The sequence below is a fragment of the Aulonocara stuartgranti genome (genome assembly GCF_965226115.1).
Source record: "Aulonocara stuartgranti genome assembly, chromosome: 19".
NCBI classification, from domain to species: domain Eukaryota; kingdom Metazoa; phylum Chordata; class Actinopteri; order Cichliformes; family Cichlidae; genus Aulonocara; species Aulonocara stuartgranti.
The window spans coordinates 15960098-15981921 of NC_138955.1; the positions used below are offsets into that span (position 1 = coordinate 15960098).

At 39.6% G+C, this 21824-nt stretch overlaps 1 protein-coding gene across 5 annotated transcripts in view; it reads left to right on the forward strand.

Annotated features, from left to right (window-relative positions):
• The window catches only part of alk (ALK receptor tyrosine kinase), a 417876-nt gene that overhangs the window by 273436 nt on the left and 122616 nt on the right, over positions 1-21824 (forward strand). The window contains exon 1 of one of the 5 annotated variants that reach the window (XM_082517114.1): positions 20067-20289. The exons of the other annotated variants lie outside the window; for them this stretch is intronic. The gene's annotated coding sequence lies outside the window, so the exon portion shown is untranslated. Of the gene's footprint in view, positions 1-20066; positions 20290-21824 lie in introns of those variants that run through there. 5 annotated transcript variants of the gene reach the window in all.

Sequence of the window (21824 nt, forward strand, 5' to 3'; positions counted from 1 at the left end):
ACCCTAACCCTTGTGCGTGTTTTTTATTTTGACAGCGAATGCGCACCTGCGGACCACTTATGTGCAGCCCTGGTTATTTAGCTCATCATATCGCAGCCACAGAAATTCTTTTGTCCATGAAACCATGAAGCTGCACTTTCTTTTTGCCTTATAGTCTGATTTGTCATAACTTCTCCGTTTTGTGGTAAGCTTTTCTTTGGCTGTCACTTCTTCACCCTGACCTGTCTTATTTGGCGCAGCAGAACTGAAATGCTTTTACACGCGCACTCACATAAGCTCAGCGATTCTCTGCGCGATCAACCTCTCACATGTTTAAGCTTGCTGCGGGAGATTTCACTTGTCATGTTTGCATAGTAAGCTAACGATTAATAAGACGATGTCAGAGGAATTGGTGCACAAATGATCATCACTCACAGATCAGTGCTGTCGCTCTCTATACACAGTTCACGTGATTGCAAAGTGAAAGCAAAAAAACAAGCGCAAATTCAAACGCGACTTCAATATGTCACATATTGACAGTGGCTCACCGATGCCAATGACATAATTACCCAGCTACATTTCTGAAAGAATGCAAAAGCATTGACATATATTTTTCCTACAATAGCCCGACGGGCAGGGAAGAGAAAGATTTTGGTAGCCCGACTGAAAAAATCGCTAGCTCCGGGACGTCGGGCTAGCGATATTGCAAGCCCTGTATCTGATTGAGGAATCACTCATCTTTGGAAAAGAGAGTTTATTACAGAGAAATGGCTCTTTCCAAAATAAAAGCTATACTATCCGCTTCTTCTGGGCTATATTCTCAGCAGCATAAGGAGAATCATGTGCTAACAGCTGTCTAAATGACTCGGCTAAAGTTAGTAGCATGCTTGTTGTTTTTGTCTTTGCACTAGGATGATGTCGGTGTAAATGTGCAGTCATATTCGTTGTGTTCCCACTAGTGCTTTCAGGTTAATCTCGTTGAAATGACCTTAACGCCACAACACGGCAAATCTCCGTTAACGAGCTACCGCCGATCGCTCCGTGCATGGGGCTAGACGGCCAACACGTTAACGAGCTAACTGCGCTAACACACTAGTTCACACCAATGTAATTGAGCATTGCATGGCACATCCAACATACTGTTTTACTTTAGTCCATGACTCGCTTACCTTCAGGGTCATACGTCACATGAAAACCAAAATAATTCCAAACGCCAGATCTGAATGAGGTTCAATTTGCCTGTTGCAAGGAGAGCTTAACTTCTGTCTCGCTAGCTTGCCCTGCGCTCTTCCTTCTGACTATGCTGTCTGTGTTGAGCGCTCAGTGGATCTGCGCTGGACAGTGCAGCCTAGGCGGAGTAGTCGAACACAGATTCACTGAGCGCTCAACACAGACAGCATCGTCAGAAGGAAAATTGATAAAATAAATTACAAATGTTGTATTGTTCGATACATATGCGTACCGAACCGAAAGCACTGTATCGAACGGTTCAATATCGATACGAATATCGTTGCACCCCTAATAGATATATGTATATATATATATATATAGATAGATAGATAGATAGATAGATAGATATAGATATATATATTGATAGATAGATAGATAGATATAATGCGGTGTAATTGCCATAACTATACAGCAGTTCATTGAGTTTTAAGCAGGGATGAAAGATAGTGGACAAAAACAGTCTGGTGCAAAATTCCGGTGCCTTCATTTAATGAGCAATTAAATCTGAAATCTGGCAGGCATCTTAATGCATAGTACTGAGGAAAGAATGTTTTTTTTTTCTGTGATCCACCCTGATGTTACTTAGGGTGATGGCAGACACTTGCTCAGCAATGAGAAATTAATGATAATCCATGTCCTCTTACATTCATGGTGCAGATGTAAGTAAAGCTCTGGTAATTCCGTATCTAGCCAGGACTACAGAGTATAGACAGAATGACTTTAAACAGCTCAACAGATGTTAGCAAACATACAAACTGTTGTAAAGTGCTGTCAGCTAGCTAAATGTACAGTCTCTGTTTTTCTAAAGGAGGGAAAAATGTTTAACAGTTAGTGGGAGTAATGTGAGAAAGATGACATTACTTTCAAAGGTAAGGACTACTCAGAAAGTGAAATGTTATAAAGTGGAAATTTTAATCTTACATAAAATGGGTTAATCCACTCCACAGTTTTTAATTTAGACATTGAACAAAACATTTTGCCTAACTAGTTCACTTTTTTGTAATCAAATGTAAACCAGCAACAGGATTCTTGTTGAAAAATGTGTATGAGGAGTCATATTTTGGATCCAAAGGTCTGCAGAACAGCATGTCAGTATTTGTTGTTGGGTTTTTCAATGTTTTTTTCTGTTGATAGAAAACATGGCTTATTTCTGTGTTTCCAGAAGTAGAAAAGTTTGTAAAAGTAGTGATAACTTTAGAAACACATACTGGTTCTAGAAGGAGCCATGCGGCTGCTTCTTCCCATGTGGCCTTTACATAAGCCTCTGTCTCCTTCCACGCTGAATCATCACCTCAGTATCCTGCTGCCCTCTTCACCACAATTACGCATCCCACGATGTACCTTTTGAGACCTCTCTCTGTACTATGTTAACCCTCCATCACCTATCAGCCCCAAGGGCCTATTTTAGTGAAGATGAAAGCATGGCAACTCCTTTGATAGCACAATTTATTACATGAATTTCCCTTGGTAAGCTACAGGGAAAGGAATAGATGAAAACAACACTGCATTTGCTGTTAAATCTCACCTGCTGTCAATGTGAAACTCAATTCTGTTTGCATTTGTGTAGCGGCTGGAGTTAGCTGATAACGTCTCCTACACTGTAAAAAAAATATTGTAGAATTTACGGTGAATTACTGGCAGCTGTTGTTGCCAGAATTTCACCGTGAAAAATAAATTGTAAATGGTATGCTATTTTGGTAACCTTAAATAAAAAATTTTTTACAGTAAATGAATGAATTTAAACATAAATTCATGTGAAAACAGACATTCCGTTAACCTGATTACAGTCTTACTTTGTTAAATATAGTGAAACTGTATAAAATAATACAGTATCATACCTAAAAAGTTGAATATTACGGTAAATTACTGGCAGCTGTGGTTGCCAGAATTTCACCGTGGAAAATATTTGTATTTGTATTGTATCTTTATTTCAGACATATACAGAAAAAAAAAAACAATATATACACAAGTACACATACTTGTATTTACAAATACGAATATATATGTAAATACACACACGTATGTGCTCAGAGTCTAAATGACATGAAATGACAATTATTAGGTCTGAAATGGAGTAGGAAGAAGTATAACATACATATTGTGGTAATGTAGAATATATTTGGAAGGCTTTGGAAGGCTTTGGAAGGCTTCCACACTGTTCGGGCGGACAGGGACAGCATCGCTAGCGGTAAGCGGAAAGGAGGTGGGCTTGCTGTTTTAGTTAACAACCGGTGGTGTAACCCTGCCAACATAACAATCAAAGAAAGGATTTGTTGCCCGGACACTGAACTGTGTGCTGTTGGACTCAGGCCGTATTATTTACCCAGGGAATTCTCTCACGTCATCTTGGTGGCTGTTTATGTACCCCCCTCTGCTAACCCCACAGCTGCATGTGACACTATCCACTCTGCCATAGCTCGGCTACAGACTCAGCACCCGAGTGCCTTTATTGTGATCTCGGGTGACTTCAACCATGTATCACTGGACAATACACTACCAACATTCAAACAATATGTGGACTGTCCCACCAGGGGAGAGAAAACTTTAGACTTACTGTATGCTAACGTCAAGGATGCATACAGCTCCTCCTCCCTCCCCCCACTTGGTAGGTCAGATCATAACCTGATTCACCTCACCCCCCGCTATGTGCCAATTGTGAGGAGGGAACCTGTGACCACCAGGACTGTCAGGAGGTGGTCAGAGGAGGCCTTAGCAGAACTACAGGGCTGTTTCGAGGTGACCGACTGGGAAACACTCTGTGAGCCTCACGCCGAGGACATCAATGGGCTTACTGAGTGTATCACAGACTACATAACTTTCTGCACCGACTCCATTGTTCCAGCTCAGACTGTTCATTGTTACCCAAATAACAAGCCGTGGGTGACTAAGGACATCAAAGCCCTCCTCAACAACAAGAAGAGGGCTTTCAGAGGGGGCAACAAAGAGGAGGTGAGGAAGATCCAGGTGTTACTAAAGGACAAGATCAGAGAGGCTAAGGACAATTACAGGAGGAAGCTGGAGTGGAAACTCCAGCAGAACAGCATGAGAGAGGTGTGGAGGGGCATGAAGACCATCACTGGATTCAGGCCAACCAACAGCAGGGGAACTGAGGGAGGTGAGAATAGAGCCAATGAGTTGAATCTGTTTTTCAATAGATTCGACACCACAGTGTCTGCTCCTACCCCCACAACCTCACCTGTAGTCAGCCTGGAATCCAGAGCCACACCACTGTGCCAGCCTCTCTCTTCACATGTTGCCTCCTGTGAGATTCCTGACACCCCTCCCCCACCCATCACCTTCACTCAATACCAGGTTGAGATGCAAATGAGGAGACTTCACTCAGGCAAGTCTGCTGGACCAGACGGAGTGAGTCCCCTTGTCCTCAAGGCCTGTGCCCCCCAGCTGTGTGGAGTCTTTCATAAACTGTTTATGCTGAGTCTGAGTCTGCAGAGGGTCCCGGTGATGTGGAAGACATCATGCCTCGTCCCTGTACCAAAGACGCCACGTCCCAGTGGCCCCCAGGATTACAGGCCCGTGGCATTGACCTCCCACATCATGAAGACCCTGGAAAGGCTCATCCTGGACCAGCTGCGACCCATAGTAAGACCACACCTGGATCCCCTTCAGTTCGCTTATCAGCCTCGTCTCGGAACTGAGGACGCCATCATCTACCTGCTCAATCGTGTCTACACCCATCTGGACCAGCCGGCGAGCACTGTGAGGGTCATGTTTTTTGACTTTTCCAGTGCTTTCAACACCATCAGGCCGACCCTCCTGGGTGATAAGTTAGCAGCGATGCAGGTGGATGCTTCTCTGGTGTCCTGGATTGTTGATTACCTGACAGGAAGACCACAATATGTACGTCTCCCACAGTGTGTGTCTGACAAGGTGATCAGCAACACAGGGGCACCACAGGGGACTGTCCTCTCCCCCTTCCTCTTCACCCTCTACACCACAGACTTCAGCCACTGCACAGAGACATGCCATCTTCAGAAGTTTTCTGATGACTCTGCGGTGGTTGGATGCATCAGCAGGGATGATGAGACAGAGTACCGGGCTGTGGTCGACTCCTTTGTCACGTGGTGTGAGCAGAATCATCTGCAGCTCAACGTGGCAAAGACCAAGGAACTGATCGTGGACTTCAGGAAGACCAGGAAACACTTGACCCCTGTTTCAATTCAGGGGGTCAGTGTTGACATTGTGGAGGACTATAAATACCTTGGAGTACACATTGACAATAAACTGGACTGGGCTAAAAACACCACAGCACTTTACAGGAAGGGCCAGAGTCGTCTCTATTTTTTGAGGCGACTGAGGTCCTTCAACATCTGCCAGAAAATGCTGAGGATTTTCTATGAGTCTGTTGTGGCCAGTGCGATCCTCTATGCTGTTGCATGCTGGGGGAGCAGGCTGAGGGTCGCAGATGCCAACAGACTTAATAAACTGATCCGTAAGGCCAGCAATGTTGTGGGGATGGAGCTGGACTCCCTCAAGGTGGTGTCGGAGAGGCGGATGCTGTCCAAGATAAAGACAATGTTGGATAACACCTCCCACCCACTCCATGACATGTTGGTCAGTCACAGGAGCTCGTTCAGTGAGAGACTGAGATTACCGAAAAGCACCACTGAACGACACAGGAAATCATTCCTGCCTGTGGCCATCTCCCTGTACAACGCATCCACTTAACACACTGTTTGCTGCTACAACTACACATGTTTCTTTTCCAACTATTTATTTATGAGTGACTTATGTATGTATGTATGTATGTATGTATGTATGTATATATATGTATATATTGTACTATTCTTAGTTAGCGTATTGTCTGTCTTGTCTTAATGTTGGTTTAAAATGGAGCACTGTAACAAAAAATAATTTCCCCCAGGGATCAATAAAGTATTCTGATTCTGATTCTGATTCTGATATAACGGTATACTTTGTTGATAAATGTAAAATTCACAATAAAGAATCATAAACCTGTTCATAGTAACCAGAATCATCAATCAGAATCAGAATACTTTATTGATCCCTGGGGGAAATAATTTTTTGTTACAGTGCTCCATTTTAAACCAAACGTCTCCCAAACATGCATGGACTTTAAGGAAACTGATTGTTACAGCTTTTATAATACATTCGTTGACTGCTATTGACCTTGCAAACTACACCAGTTTATAAACATTATTTCATTATTTTTTTGTATTTCATTTTGATCAATTAATTTTAATTTCAGCAGGTGGTATCACACTCAAACAGATTGAACACGGACTGAACAGTGGTAAATCCATGATTTAAACCTCCTTATACCACAAAACTTTTTTTTTCATTGTAAATAGCTGTGCTATACTTGGTGAGACTCTAGAACTTAAAGAAATATACATATTTTTTTATTATTAGTAATTGTTTGTATGTACTGTTAACATATACTGTTTTATCAAACAGCCTGAGCTTGTTAATATTAAAAACATTTACCGTAATTTTCACAATAATTCTAACAATGTTTTGACATTTTGTTAAAATTAAAAGTACAGTATGTTTTAGGTAATTAATATACAGTTCCATCCATCCATCCATTCGCTTCCGCTTATCCTTTTCAGGGTCACGGAGCCTATCCCAGCTGTCATAGGGCGAAAGGCGGGGTACACCCTGGACAGGTCGCCAGTCTGTCGCAGGGCTAACACATAGGGACAGACAACCATTCACACTCACATTCACTCGCACATTCACACCTAGTGGCAATTTGGATTATCCAATTAACCTATCCCCACAAGCTGCATGTCTTTGGACGGTGGGAGGAAGCCGGAGTACCCGGAGGGAACCCACGCAAACATGGGGAGAACATGCAAACTCCTAATATGCAAACTCATAATATACAGTTGTAAATCATAAATTCAAATGAAAAAAGGAGGAAAGATTGTCATTCATACAGAGTTATTATGTAAATTGTAGGGTGATTAATTGTAAATAATGTTACAAGACAATGTGCCATATTACAGTACATTAATATATTTTCAACAGTGTAAAAATAAAAGCAAATCAACGTTTTTCAATTTACAGAAATGTAATGTCCATATTACAATCAATTACTCTTTTTTAATTTAATGGTAATTTTTATGTACATTTCTTACAGTGTATGATATGGCTGGTTTTACTTGTTCTCTCGAATAAGATGAAGCACAATAACAAAGCAAGTATTTTGATGAAACCAGATTAATCTTTAAAGCTTTCTAAAAGAGGAAGCAGTGCATTTTGTATATATTGCATTATTTTTTTTCTATCAGCGGATTTAAAAACAATATATAAATATGAAAAAACAGATCCAAAGCACAGCTCTAAATGTTTAACTGAAAAATTGCACTGTGTGTTATTTCCTCCTAGAATGAAATGCAGGCAATGAATGAGCCTTGAGGCTAAGGTGCCTCAGCAACAGCAACCCTGCAGAAACGAGCTTTCATCACTGCTTTCCTTCTCAAAATACCTTAGTCACAGTGGTGTTTACCTTTGGCTGTCGGATGCATACTGCCTTTAAAATTACTGGTCTCAAAACACAGTGTGCCCTAGGCTAGCGGGATCAATCCTTAGAAGGAACTTGAACCCAGCACACATATATTTTTTCTTTTGTTAACATCAGGTCAGGGATGTGAATCTTCCTTCCAGCAGCTCGGTATAAACATGGTGGAATAACCAGCTTTGTCTCCAATCACTGGATCCAAAATACGATTAAGCTGATTTGAAACAGCAGGAGGATATCAGTGCAAGGTGCTTCCTAGCCCTGAGAAAAATGGACCTCTCAGCAGCCTCTGACACATAATGACTCCCGCAGTAAATACTGTTTTTTGTCAGAGTTGGCTTCGTTTCTACCTCAATTAGGTTACCTACGTGCGTAATTCCTCTGACGGAGATGTTTCATGAGACGGAAACCTCATCACGTGCAATTTGTCCGAACATACCTGCCACCTTTTTTATCATTAGCCGCCGACTGGTCTGGCTGGCCAAAAGCCTTGGCCGAAGACACTGGCAAGGGAATCTCCCTCTCCTCATTCATTACTGAACCAAGAGACCTTTCACTGTTCATTTGTGTAGTCCAGAGACTCAGAGATTCCTTCGGGGTTACAAATGATGCACTATTCACTAAATTGTTCCAGCCATATTTTTCATTCACTACCCCAGTGGCCTGCCATCTTAGAGTCATCTTGTTGGAGTTCTCGCATGCTGACCTCTTTTAAAGCCATGCTGCTCCCTGCCCTTTGGCCATTGCTCACTTGTCAGGGCTGGCTAAAGAAAGTCCAGTGTTGTGTGAAATGGCCAAGGACCTGTCTGCTCAACTTCTGAAACCTTAGAAACAGCTGCACCTCAATGAGCATACAATTTTCTTTCCCCAGTGAGCCTTTCATTCTATAGAGCCTCAGGATGCCACACACAACCCTGCTGTTTCTCTGTCCCCCATTTCTACCCACTGTCTTCCTTCCTGGTGTTTCCTCCCTCCTCCCACACTCTTTGTCATTGCTTTGTTTACTTACACAGTGCCTCACCGAAGCAAATGCACCTGTCCTCAGAGCAATATTTGGCATCTGGATATCTCCCTTGGCGGATGCCTTTGTAACTCATCAAATGCTCTTTTGAAGCTTGCTCAGTATTCAAGCAGTGATGCATGCCAGGGATCATCACAGGTGAAACCGTTTCAAGCGTCAGGCTGATTCAAAAGGTCAAGCTGCCACAAGCACTTTTACTAGTTAACTATGTTTAAACAGGGGGAAAAAAAGTTCTTCCTGCACGGCGTCTGCATCATCAAGCAGCAGATGGAAGCTTAGCTCAGCTTTATTATTTGATGTGTAAATTTAACATGTCCAGTCACATCTGAATAATTTCTGCTGCATTCATAATAACTGTGTTATTCATAAAGTATGAAGCTTTAGTATCCATTTAGTATACACATCCAGAAATGCATATACTATTATATATTGTACATATATTTATTAGTTTAAGATGTAGCCATTCTTATATTTTGCTTGTTTACGTTATTGTATTTTGCACAACTCTGTTGCTTGTGAAGCTCGCACACAAGAATTTCACTCATATGTACTGTACCAATGTACCTGCACATGTGATGTGACAATAAAAGTGATTTGATTTGATATCCCACTACTCCATGTTAGAAATTTTCTATAGATTGCAAGGGATGCATTGTATATTTAGAACAGGTGTTGTTGTTTAGTCGCGATAGGATTGTGGTGTGTACACCCTGGACAGGTTGCCGCTCTATACAGTCAACCACTCAGAATCATCAATTAACCTAACCCCACTAACTGTGGACTGTGGGAGGAAGCCCACACAAACAGAAAGGCCAGATGGTGGAGTTGAACTTGGGACCTTCTTGCTGTGAGGGACCAGTGCTAATCATCCTACGCGCCACCTTGCTGCCCATTAGCTCAAATATAAATAAACTTTAAGAAAACGTTTTTTTCCTTTGCCATAAATAGATATTCTCCAGCATGGCTGTGTCATATTTTTCCCCATTGTGTAGAAAGTTACAGTAATTTAAAACAAACAAAAAAATAAAAAATCTGTACTAATGATTTGTAAGCTACAGGTCAGGAGGAAAGAGTAACTTATTTATTTTTATTCTCTTTTTATTAATCTGAGATATTATTCCCAACAGTTTTAAAAAAAAAAAAAGTTTGCTCACAGTTACTTATCACATATTTTGCGGTCTTACTCACAATATTCAGTAATGACAACTACACTTTGTTCTGCTCTTTCTTAAAAACGTCAGACTGACATTGCTGGAGTAACTGATCACTGTTGTTTGGAATCCTTCCTGTAATCGTATCTACAGTACCTAGAGTTTGTTGTTTTTTTCTTTATCAGAGTGCGTTACTGGCAGATTCCCCACCAAAATGTCGACTTTCTGTTTTGCTTGATAGATGTCACATCAGTCTGAGTTATTTGTAGAAGTGAGTGGGAGTACTCTAAATGTCATTCTGGTTCTCTGTTGTCTCTGTATCAGAGCTATGCAGCGCTATGATATGTTACTGATATTGGTGACCAGTATGTAGAGATGTTGTCATGGTATTGAAAAAGAGAAAAAAATGTTGTTACATAAATAACAATGAGCTGTGTCGTGTGCATGACAAAGAAAGAAAGTGCCAGAGCAGCAGCCTTGTTCTGATGCATCTTGCAGATGCTCCATTAGACTGGCATTTTGAGAGTTTGGAGAGACTTGTTACATGTTTCACATGTATTAGCCTGTGCCTGAACAGTTATTGTGTCGCAGTGGGACCAGCCATCCTTTTTGTGGAGGCTACTGCTGTGTCCAGTAGTGTCACCTGGCTGGGTTTGCTTTGTGTAGTAAAGCAGGTGATCCGTTTCAAAGTAGCCAGGGCCTAAAGTATGCATTTCAAGCATTCAACTTGGTTTTCATTTTAGTAAATTCTTTCTTCGTTTTATTGCCACTATTCTTTATTTCAGCTTATTTCAGCTTTTTGGTTAACACTTGTGTGTGTATGTGTGAAGCTTTTAAGGACCCCAGGCAAAAAAGCGTAGTCACTGTGAATGGAGATTTTAATTAAACAAACAAACCCATGTTTCTGTTTCTCAGAATTCAGTTTTGACCTAGTTAAAATTGTCACATGGCTCTTCCTTCTTTATGCTCTGAATGAACTGGCCATCAGAACCATCGCATTGGAATAAGATCATCAGTGATCTGACATTTCATGTGTCAGTGGTTTCAGTTATGAGGCTAATCACTATAAATAACAAAAGACTTGTTTTGTTTGTTTTTTTGCCTGTCCCGTTTGGCTCTTTTGCCATCAGAATTATTGTCTAAAGGCAAAGAAAGATGCCCAACGGATTTGCTTTACCAAATTTACCATCCCAGCCTGTAATGGTCCATTTGATTCACCTTTTATTGTTTATTTTATTTTCACTTACTGAATACGGGACAGACTTGACTGGGGGAAAGAAGGGGAGAAAGAAAGAGGGAAAGAGAAACAGCTGAGAAGAGGGACGGGGGAGAAGGGCAAAAGACAAAAACCAACAGAATGAGCAGAAAAAAAAATGCATATATCAATCACCTGGATCACCGGCTGAGAAAGAAAAAAGAAAACAAGCAGAAGAGAACAAGAGTAATAGAATAAACAACATCACAATGATATATGGGAATATGACAGTAAATACTAAATATTAAACATTATTGTGCAGCAAAAGACTTGTTATGTGTGTGACCCCACCCCCACCCCAAAAAAAAAAAACTGTGTGTAAGCCTTTTTATTAAGTAGAAATATTGTCCAGGCATCATGAGCTGACATTAATGCTTCTGTGAGACAGTTATGGGTCACCTTGATAATCTATTCAATAACACAACACAGAGGGAATTGTCATTGCATTGACTTGTGCACGACCTGAGGTAGATCTGCAATACCTGTCTGAACATTGTTCTCAGAGGTCAAAGCTCTGCTGTAGCTTTAACTTTAGTTTCATTGTATAAGAACAAATGGGCCTTTGATGTCACCCATTATTTACATCTTCCTGCTGTATTCTGTCACTTGAGACTCGCAGACAGGTTTGTGTATTGGTGCATGGCCGTATGTGTCACTATGCGAAAGGATTGCTTTCTTGTCAAGGTGAGTCTGCAAGAGAATTTAATTTCTCTCCTGTGTTGTTCATATAATTTTAGGGGCGATCGTGGCTCAAGAGTTGGGAGTTCGCCTTGTAATCGGAAGGTTGCCGGTTCAAGCCCCGGCTTGGACAGTCTCGGTCGTCGTGTCCTTGGGCAAGACACTTCACCCGTTGCCTACTGGTGGTGGTCAGAGGGCCTGGTGGCACCAGTGTGTGTGCCTACAATGTAGCTTGCCATCACCAGTGTGTGTGAATGGGTGGATGATGAATGCAGTGTAAAGAGCTTTAGAGTCCTTAGGGACTAGTAAAGCGCTATACAAATACCATTTAGAAGTAAAAAGTTGCATCGATTTCTCACATCACTGCTTAGATGTTCGCTATTCTTTGTATGCCTTAAAGTTAAACGATAGGTGAGCTGTAGAGGGGACTAGTTTGTAATAAGAAACTTTGAAGTCTGCACTATATAACATTTACTAGCCTGAGATATTGTTTTATTTTGATTGTAGTATTAATCAAATAATTTAAATACACTAAAGCTAGCTCATATGGAAGGTCATTTCTTCAATCTTTAATGATTTCTGTTTATTGAAGTGAACATAAATCATGAAAGTAGTAAATTATTTTTGCTTTAGTTCATTACTATTTATTGCCTTTTTTTCTCTGCACTTTTATTTAACTTTTTACCTTTATCGTGAGATATATAAAAGTGTTTAACATCTGTCATTTTATATGAGTGCTGTAGAGCTGCTTTTTGCACCTGTTCACCATGTCTCATAATGACAGATTGTACTACGCTGATATTGAGAACCCCTGCCTTGAGTTCAGCCTGACTATGCTGAACAATTGGACCCACTCAATAATGTATTACATCCACTTTAACACTCAAAGAAAGAGCTATAACTCCAACTTCATCAATTCCCATTGTACTACTGCTTTTATTAGATTTGATTGCTAGAGCTTAAATGTATTTGATTTCAAATTGTCACATTTCTGGCTTTGGCAACTTCTAAGCCACAGTTACGACTGACGCAGTAGCCATCTCGTACAGGAACTGTTCATCAGCAGATTGCCATAAACATTTATACTTGCTTGTTTAAAAGAAGACTCCGGCAAGTCAGGCGCTTCAAAAGCACAATAGATGTAGGATTACAAGAAGTGGAAAAAGGAAGCAGAGCAGTCAGTTTTCAGTAGAAACTCTACTATCTTGTTATTCCTCCTGATAGGTCATAGGCATGTCTGTAGTGACCAGTGTGTTTGCAGATCATACCTTCAACCCAGCTGTGCAACAAGTTAAAACGCTTTTCAGGGAGGGAACTGATCAGCCAAAATTACACCAAAAGCACTCTGTGTGCCAGCATATTTATGGTTGCATATGCTGCTGCGAGGATGATAACAAAGACAATAAACTTCCTGCTGGTATTAACAAAAGACAGCAGCATCATACAGCCTCAGATTACTAGCCTTCCCCAACCTTCACCAAGACAACAATAAATGCCCTGAAAGTAGCAAATAAACTTTATCATTTTTATCATCAGGATGCTCCTATTTCTTACAAATAAACAGTACTGGAAATGTAACAGTCCCAGATGTATAATAATCCTGGGTGAGTTTATATGCCAGTGATTTTTGTGAATGAATGAACTCATTATAGCTTATAGAAGAAAGCTTAATCTTTCTTTTCTTCTGAATGCATAGGCTCTTTTCACATCTTAAGGGAACTCCATAGAAAAAAATACTTACTCTATAAGAACCTTTGGAATAATGTGAAATTTTCTGGCGCTCCTAAAACACAGCGCATTTCTTCCAGAGCTGCAAAATTAAGCCAACATGGAAGTGGCAAAAAACTTCCAAAAAGGAGCCAGTCCCATAGACTCCCATGTTTAAACCCCAGATTCACAGCATTAAAAGCCTGGTATGAAAAACTGTTTTGTATGGATAGTTTTCCTCCTCAGAAATCTGAGTGGATGCTTTGCATCTACTTCGTTGTGTCCTTGATGTGGGCCTGTGTGGTTTTGGAGCATTTTTAATTGATTATTTGGTTGATATTATACCTTGTGTGTTACACACCATCCAAGAAGTTTGTCCTTCAGTGAAATTCAAGTGTTTATTGGTCTGTTACTTGGCACTAATTAGTCAATGGAATATATGGAATATAATACCTTCTACCTATAGCTCTCCCTCATCTGTAAGATGAGCTTCAAAAACTCAAGCATGGCAGTGGCCAAAACACCAATGTTGTCCTATCTAATGCGTGCCATGGTGGCTACTTCTGCCCTTTTATACTTCTTGTAGTATAAAAGCACAGCGTATTGTTCAGTCTTCTTTATTCATGATTTTTGCACCTGTGTATGCAAAATGTGTTTGACAGTATAGCAAAGAAATAAAATCAGTTCCGCTTTCATTGTTTCTACATGTTTTAACAGGGAACACGGGTCATTTGTTTACACTGTGGGAAGCCACGGCATAATTAAGTCATGATATGGAACTACAATATTAACAGTAATATTAACATCAGAAACATATTTTTTCCCATGCTGCCATTCAGACATCCCTCTGACACTAGTTAAAATAGGTGTGCTGTATCTGTACCATGATTCAACGGGTACACTGCGTGTAATTTATTTTCTCTAAATGAGCTATGAAGAGCAGTGTGCCCTAATGAATTGGGCAACAGATACTGCTTCTGAATACTTAAGTGGGATGCAAAAACTTTGGGTCAGTACAAAAACCACAACTCATCTGGTGCACCCCAGGGGGCTTGAAAAAGTATTTTTCAACATATGTGAAACATGTATTCTGCACCTGTTATCTGTATCTTTCTAATTTAAGGGCACCAACTGTTCTGCGCTATGCATTGTGTTGATAAATGACATTTATGTGTGTAGCAGGGATTCTCAAGGTTTTTTTAGGCCATGAATACCTTGGGGGAGAACCTTTCTGGGTACTGCCTTGTGCATCAAAGGCGTCATTAATGTCATTAATGACGTCATATTTTTTTTCTATTTGCAGTTAGATAGATTACCTTAAATTACCATGTGCATCAGTCGGACTGTTTCAGTTCTTGGAATTGTGTTCCAGCTTAGTATGTATTGTCACAACATTCAGGTTGATTGATCTGAACTGACTCAGTGTTAACAATGAGCTTTTTCCAGCAAGTGTATTCTTCAGCTTTCAGTTGGTTTACTGTTTGTATTCTTACGCAAATTTAAAAAAACAGGACTTTAATAACAGGACTTTGTTATAAGGTAAAGACCTTAAAATAATATGCAGAGAAACCGTGTAAATTCTCAATAACCTATAAATAATCACTTGGCAACAGGTTCTGGTTCGCTTCATATGACCTGTGGCTTCATCATGGTCATTTTTTAATGGGTAAATTCAATTGAATCAATTTGCCAAATTTTTTAACCCTTATTTTTACCCTTACCCTTACTGCAGATCTGTTAATAAGGTGTCCCCGAATAAACTAAGAACTACTGGTGTATTCAGTTGCTGCTAAATAAAAGATGAGTGCCCACAGTAACGAACAGGCTGCCACATATTTTAATATAATGTGGACCATTATTGAATCCAATTACCTTGTGAAATGTAAGAATATTAAGTACCTGTTAAATCAGAGTGGCTATTGTACATATCTTATTCAAAAACAACATTTTTTTTCTGAAAAATAAAACCACATTATCTAATAGCATGTACAAATTTGTGCATTCTGCACCATATATACATGAAGCTATCAAAGAACACTTGAGGAATAGGACATTTACCATTTAATTTTTGTCAATTAAATGGTAAATGGGCTGGTATTTATGTTGTATAATTATGCTCAATTGAGCACTTGCAGCACTTTCTATTCATTCACCCAGTCACACACATTCATATGGCGTTTTTGTCTATACAAAGTATACTTCAGTATCCCAGCTGGAAGGGTTGGTGATCAATCCACCAACCTTCCATTTGTTGCACAGTCCGCTCCATCACGTGAGCCACATCCATCCCAATTACCAATAACCAGTTATTTGTTTCAAAATAAACATTTGCATACCACAAAACTGTACAAAATTAATACCAGTACAGTTTGAGAGCTTTGTTGAAGGAGTAAAATTAAATTAAATGCCATACATGTACATATTAGTTCCATTATAGATCTTGAAAAGTCTTTCAAGTGTGTAAATGGATCAAACACCCAGTAATTCTTATAGGGGTTTTTGGTTATGTTTAATCTTACTCGTTTGCGTATGAATTATCTATATTATATGGAGATTGCACCAAGAAATTCACTTCCCATGCTGACCATTTTTATTTCATTGCCATTTTCCAGTTTAATTTTCATTTCAGTACAATTAAATTTGATTTATACACTTCCAGTTCACAGCAACAGACACATCAGAGCCCTTCAATATTAGAGAGAGAACCCCCGCCAATCAAACAATCCCCTTTGAAGCTGCATTTGGCAAAAGTGGAAAGGAAAAACTCCCTTTTATCAGAAAGAGATCTCCCACAGAACCAGGCCCAGTGAGGCCTCATGTATCTCCATTGACCAGCTGGAGATGAGGGGAAAAGAGGAGAGCATAGAGACACGAGGACAAAACACAAAATATGGGAGTCATGTAAGTTAGTGATAGTTAGTGTAGTAGTACCATATGCATGCAATAGGAGTGAAAAGAGAGAGTGGACTAGACATTCAAGATCCAGTGCATCATGTCCTCCAGCAGCTGGATCCTATGGTCAGACTACTTATGATAGCATCATTGATGTATAGTTCAAGGTCACCTGATCCAGTCTTAACTACACCTTTATCAAAAATTAAAGTTCAATGCCTAATTTTAAAAGTAGAGACCCAGTCTTGGAGCTGATTGGTTAAGAGAACACAATATGGGAATGCTTTCTCTATTTCTGGAGAGTGGAAGTAGAGATAATCACTTTTAGCAGTCTTGCTCCACTATTTTGAATCAAATTTTTAATAGTTCCATATTGCATTACTGTCTAAATGTGTTAATTTATCTTCATTCCATCAATTGTGCATTGTCTATATATAAATATTAAAGTATAGAAATGTAATACTGCTAGAAGAACAGTTTTAGTTTATAAAGCTTAAATTATTGTTGGATGTCCAGCTGAAAAGTAAACTCATTTTTCTTTGTTGTCCCAATGATGATACTAAACATAACACCTCTTTGCAGCTGAATTTCATCATGAATCATAAAAATGCAGCATTTAAAGCCTTTACCAAAGCCTTAGTCAAGGTCATAGTTGCGTTATGCACTTAATTCATTCTTGAGCAATTATGTACTATTCTGTTAACTGAAAACAGAATCTGCTTTGATTTCTACCAGTGTTTAATTTATATGAAAGTACTGTATTGTTAAGCACGTTTCCAGAGCTAGTTGTTTTTCCATTTATACTTAGCTACATAGCTGTTGGGCTTGAATTTAGAAAGCAAACTTTTCTAATCAATAATGCACCAAGCAGACTCAGAATGTTGTCTTATGTAACATCCTTATAGCTGGTTATCAGGACAGCATTATGTAGCTTGGCTGAAATTTCACCTTCCTGCCTAGATTGACTGGATAATTGAAGGCATTAGAGATGCTTTAAACACCAAATAACACCATCACAATTGGTTCATTTTCTTCTCAGTCTGACTCTCTTTTTCATCAATACCCACATTTAATAGCCCATTTTAAGCCTAATGTTATTATCCATGATCTTAGTGGCTAATCAGGAAAAAAAAATCTGCCTAAATTGTTTTTTAATTTCTGAGATAACTGTTGGAGTTTATGAGAATGCAGCGTTGTTCTCAAGTGCTGACTAAGCACTCAGACCTTCATCTCTGTAAAGTTTCTGCAAATTAATGTGAGATGATGGCTCACATGTCCCTCACTAAGAGACAAATGGCAGCTGGACATGTTGAGTGACTGAGTCCCATCCTGATGTAACTTGTGCTGGATTACATCGCTGCTGCTGCTGCTGCTGCTGCTGTGCAGGTGTCTAATAGGCAGAAGTACATTTAAAAAATGTGAGAAAGTTGGAAAGAGAAGGAGAAAGATGTAAGGAGTGAGACTGAGGGTCAGTAGTGAATCCAGGCAGATCAGTCAGCCGTGAAGAAGTCGCATGTCAGTGTTTCAATAATGATGCAGGAGAGTATGTAGAAGGTAGGAGAGACACTTAAACTCACTGAAAGAATCCTTGAGCATCAAGTAGGTTTGACCTTAAATATATGCTATGTGTAAAACCAAAAACTTGTTGGTTGTCCTTGGAGAAAACAACTCAGCTTTATTGTAGTAGAACAAGATGAGCGCAATGCTTGCTCGAGCTCGGTGCTGGGTGAAGGCACTCTTCATTCATAAGAGATTATTCTCAAAATCTCATGCAACCACTTTCAAATATAATTTAACATCTGACACTTTATATAATAGTTTTTTGTTTGTTTCGTTTTAAATGTAACAAAAAACGAAAGCTCTGTATTCATTAGTGAAATCAAATCTTGTCCAGGACCTGGAATGAAAATTAGTGACATGAAACCAAGTTTTTATATGCACCATTTCTCACAATAGCAAGCCCATTTGATTGAATGCCAGGCATTGGAATTAGAGATTGTCGCATTCAGAGTGTTTCCTGCCATCACTGATAAAATTATACCTGGGACCTGTTGGGGCATGATTGAAACTGACAAATTGTTTTTTCTCTCTGTGTATCACTTCTTTTGTTGCCAGCACAAAGTTAAATCCTGCTTTAGCCTACGTAATGCTAAATAGGAAGTGGGATCGTCCACATTAATGAGATGAAGAATTTATGGTGGGTATATGCCCCCCGGATGACCTTGCGGCCTGGTGTTCTGCCAAAAACAACAAACGGGCTTCATTAGCCATCTGAATGGGGACTTATGCTGAAACACATTAGTATGATGGGTTCATAAATATATGGATTAAAGTGACAAATTATTGCCATATTTTTCAGGTCATTTCAAGTGACATTATCATACTGTTTTTAATGGGATGTTTGGAAGAACATACAAATTGCAATTAATTAAACATTTTTAAAAGCTAATATTTCAAATGTAGTAACACAAAAAGTGCAGTTTTTTCAAGAAAGGTTTTAACGATTGCACAGCAAAGCAATTTGCAGATTAATGTCGACTATAAAATCATATTTAATGATTCTTAGGAATATGGAAAAGTCATAACTTCAGCTTTTGATGCAGTTAAACTGCTTGCATTTCCTTTTAAAACCAAGGACCAGACATTTTTAGAATTATTCACATAACACGTTAACATAAAACATACTGAAGAAAACTTAATAATAATCAGTTTTTCTTTAACATACTGCTAGAGACAGGTGTTGAATCCAGACATACAACAAAATATAATTAACTAAATTGATAAAATGATAAGCTCATGGCATTTATGACATGTTAAAATTAAACCAACACGTTTAGGGTCTGGCAAATCTCTTCAGTCAAATCAACAGCTTTCATCAAGATGTGAGTTTACACCAAAATAAATCGAGGTATTATTGTAATAAATCCTTAAAGCTCCCTCCTTAAGAAAATGCTTTCAAAGCTTCACTCCCTCTTAGTGTATTTTAATTAAGACTTGAATTAAATGAAGTGTTAGACAGCATATAGGTGTAAGTCTCTAATGGGTGTCTATGTTTGTAAAGTCTTGGTTTTAGTTTGAGAAATGTTTTATCAGTGTTAACTTTACCTCATGGGCATGGGATGATCGCTTTGATCTTTATATTTTTACCTGTACGAAGATGTTTGAACTGTTGTAGTTTAAGAAGCACAGAGCACTGCAACTGCATTTAAAATAGTTTGCTTTTTTCCCTGCTGTTTGAAAAGTGTCTAATGTGTATGGGAGGGTATTTTTATATTTCTGTGCACACTGTTGATGTCAAAAATCTCTAACACCCAGTGACAGAAGATGTATTCATTATATGGATGATTTGTGTTTGTGTTGGGTGATTATTTTAAAAAAGAAAAGAAAAGAAAGAAAGCCGTATTCTTGGGTTGGCATAAGAATGCTTTTAAATCTGAATGCACAATGAAAGCTGGCACTTGTTGAGGGGCTCTTAGCTTTGGATTTATGGGAAAAAGAAAACCAAGGGGGGTGAATATTAGGGGTGCAACGATATTCGTATCGATATTGAACCGTTCGATACAGTGCTTTCGGTTGGTACGCATATGTATGAACAATACAACATTTGTAATTTATTTTATCAATTTTCCTTCTGACGATGCTGTCTGTGTTGAGCGCTCAGTGAATCTGTGTTCGACTACTCCGCCTAGGCTGCACTGTCGAGTGCAGATCCACTGAGCGCTCCACACAGACAGCATAGTCAGAAGGAAGAGCGCAGGGCAAGCTAGCGAGACAGAAGTTAAGCTCTCCTTGCAAGATGGACCTCCCCCACTCTCATTCAGATCTGGCGTTTGGAATTATTTTGGTTTTCATGTGACGTATGACCCTGAAGGTAAGCGAGTCATGGACTAAAGTAAAACAGTATGTTGAATGTGCCATGCAATGCTCAATTACATTGGTGTGAACTAGTGTGTTAGCGCAGTTAGCTCGTTAACGTGTTGGCCGTCTAGCCCCATGCACGGAGCAATCGGCGGTAGCTCGTTAACGGAGATTTGCCATGTTGTGGCGTTAAGGTCATTTCAACGAGATTAACCTGAAAGCACTAGTGGGAACACAACGAATATGACTGCACATTTACCCCGACATCATCCTAGTGCAAAGACAAAAACAACAAGCATGCTACTAACTTTAGCCGAGTCATTTAGACAGCTGTTAGCACATGATTCTCCTTATGCTGCTGAGAATATAGCCCAGAAGAAGCGGATAGTATGGCTTTTATTTTGGAAAGAGCCATTTCTCTGTAATAAACTCTCTTTTCCAAAGATGAGTGATTCCTCAATCAGATACAGGGCTTGCAATATCGCTAGCCCGACGTCCCGGAGCTAGCGATTTTTTCAGTCGGGCTACCAAAATCTATCTCTTCCCTGCCCGTTGGGCTATTGTAGGAAAAATATATGTCAATGCTTTTGCATTCTTTCAGAAATGTAGCTGGGTAATTATGTCATTGGCATCGGTGAGCCACTGTCGTTTGAATTTGCGCTTGTTTTTTTGCTTTCACTTTGCAATTGTGCGAACTGTGTATAGAGAGCGACAGTACTGATTGGTGAGTGATGATAATTTGTGCACCAATTCCTCTGACATCGTCTTATTAATCGTTAGCTTACTATGCAAACATGACAAGTGAAATCTCCTGCAGCAAGCTTAAACATGTGAGAGGTTGATCGCGCAGAGAATCGCTGAGCTTATGTGAGTGCGTGTGTAAAAGCAGCAGGAGAAGTTATGACAAATCAGACTATAAGGCAAAAAGAAAGTGCAGCTTTATGGTTTCATGGACAAAATAATTTCTGTGGCTGCAATATGACGAGCTAAATAACCAGGGCTGCACATAAGTGGTCGCAGGTGCGCATTTGCTGTCAAAATAAAAAACACGCACAAGGGTTAGGGTTAAATTTAAAAACTGTACTTTTGAGTTAAAATATATATTTATAATTTTAATAAATGACAAATTAAAAAGGCATGAACATTTTTTTTGTATCGAAAAAATATCGAACCGTGACACCAAAGTATCGAACCGAACCGTGAATTTTGTGTATCGTTGCACCCCTAGTGAATATAGCAGGAAACTCACTGAAAGATTGGTCTGTTAGGGTGAATCAAGACCTGTGCATGAAGGAAAAATGCCAATACTGCTTGATCTAGGAGCCAGTCGAGATGGTTTTGGCATCTGATTAGGTCACCTCCTAGGTGAGGTATTTCAGGCATATCCAACTGGGGGGAGACTGCTGGGGAAGACCCGGGGAATGTTGTAGAGATTATGTTTCCCAGTAGAAAATGCATGGCTGGAAAGACTCAACATTTTCAGTGTTATGACAACAGAAACAAGGTTCAGCAGTCGTTCATGTAGATCATTTGGTCATGGGTCCTTCC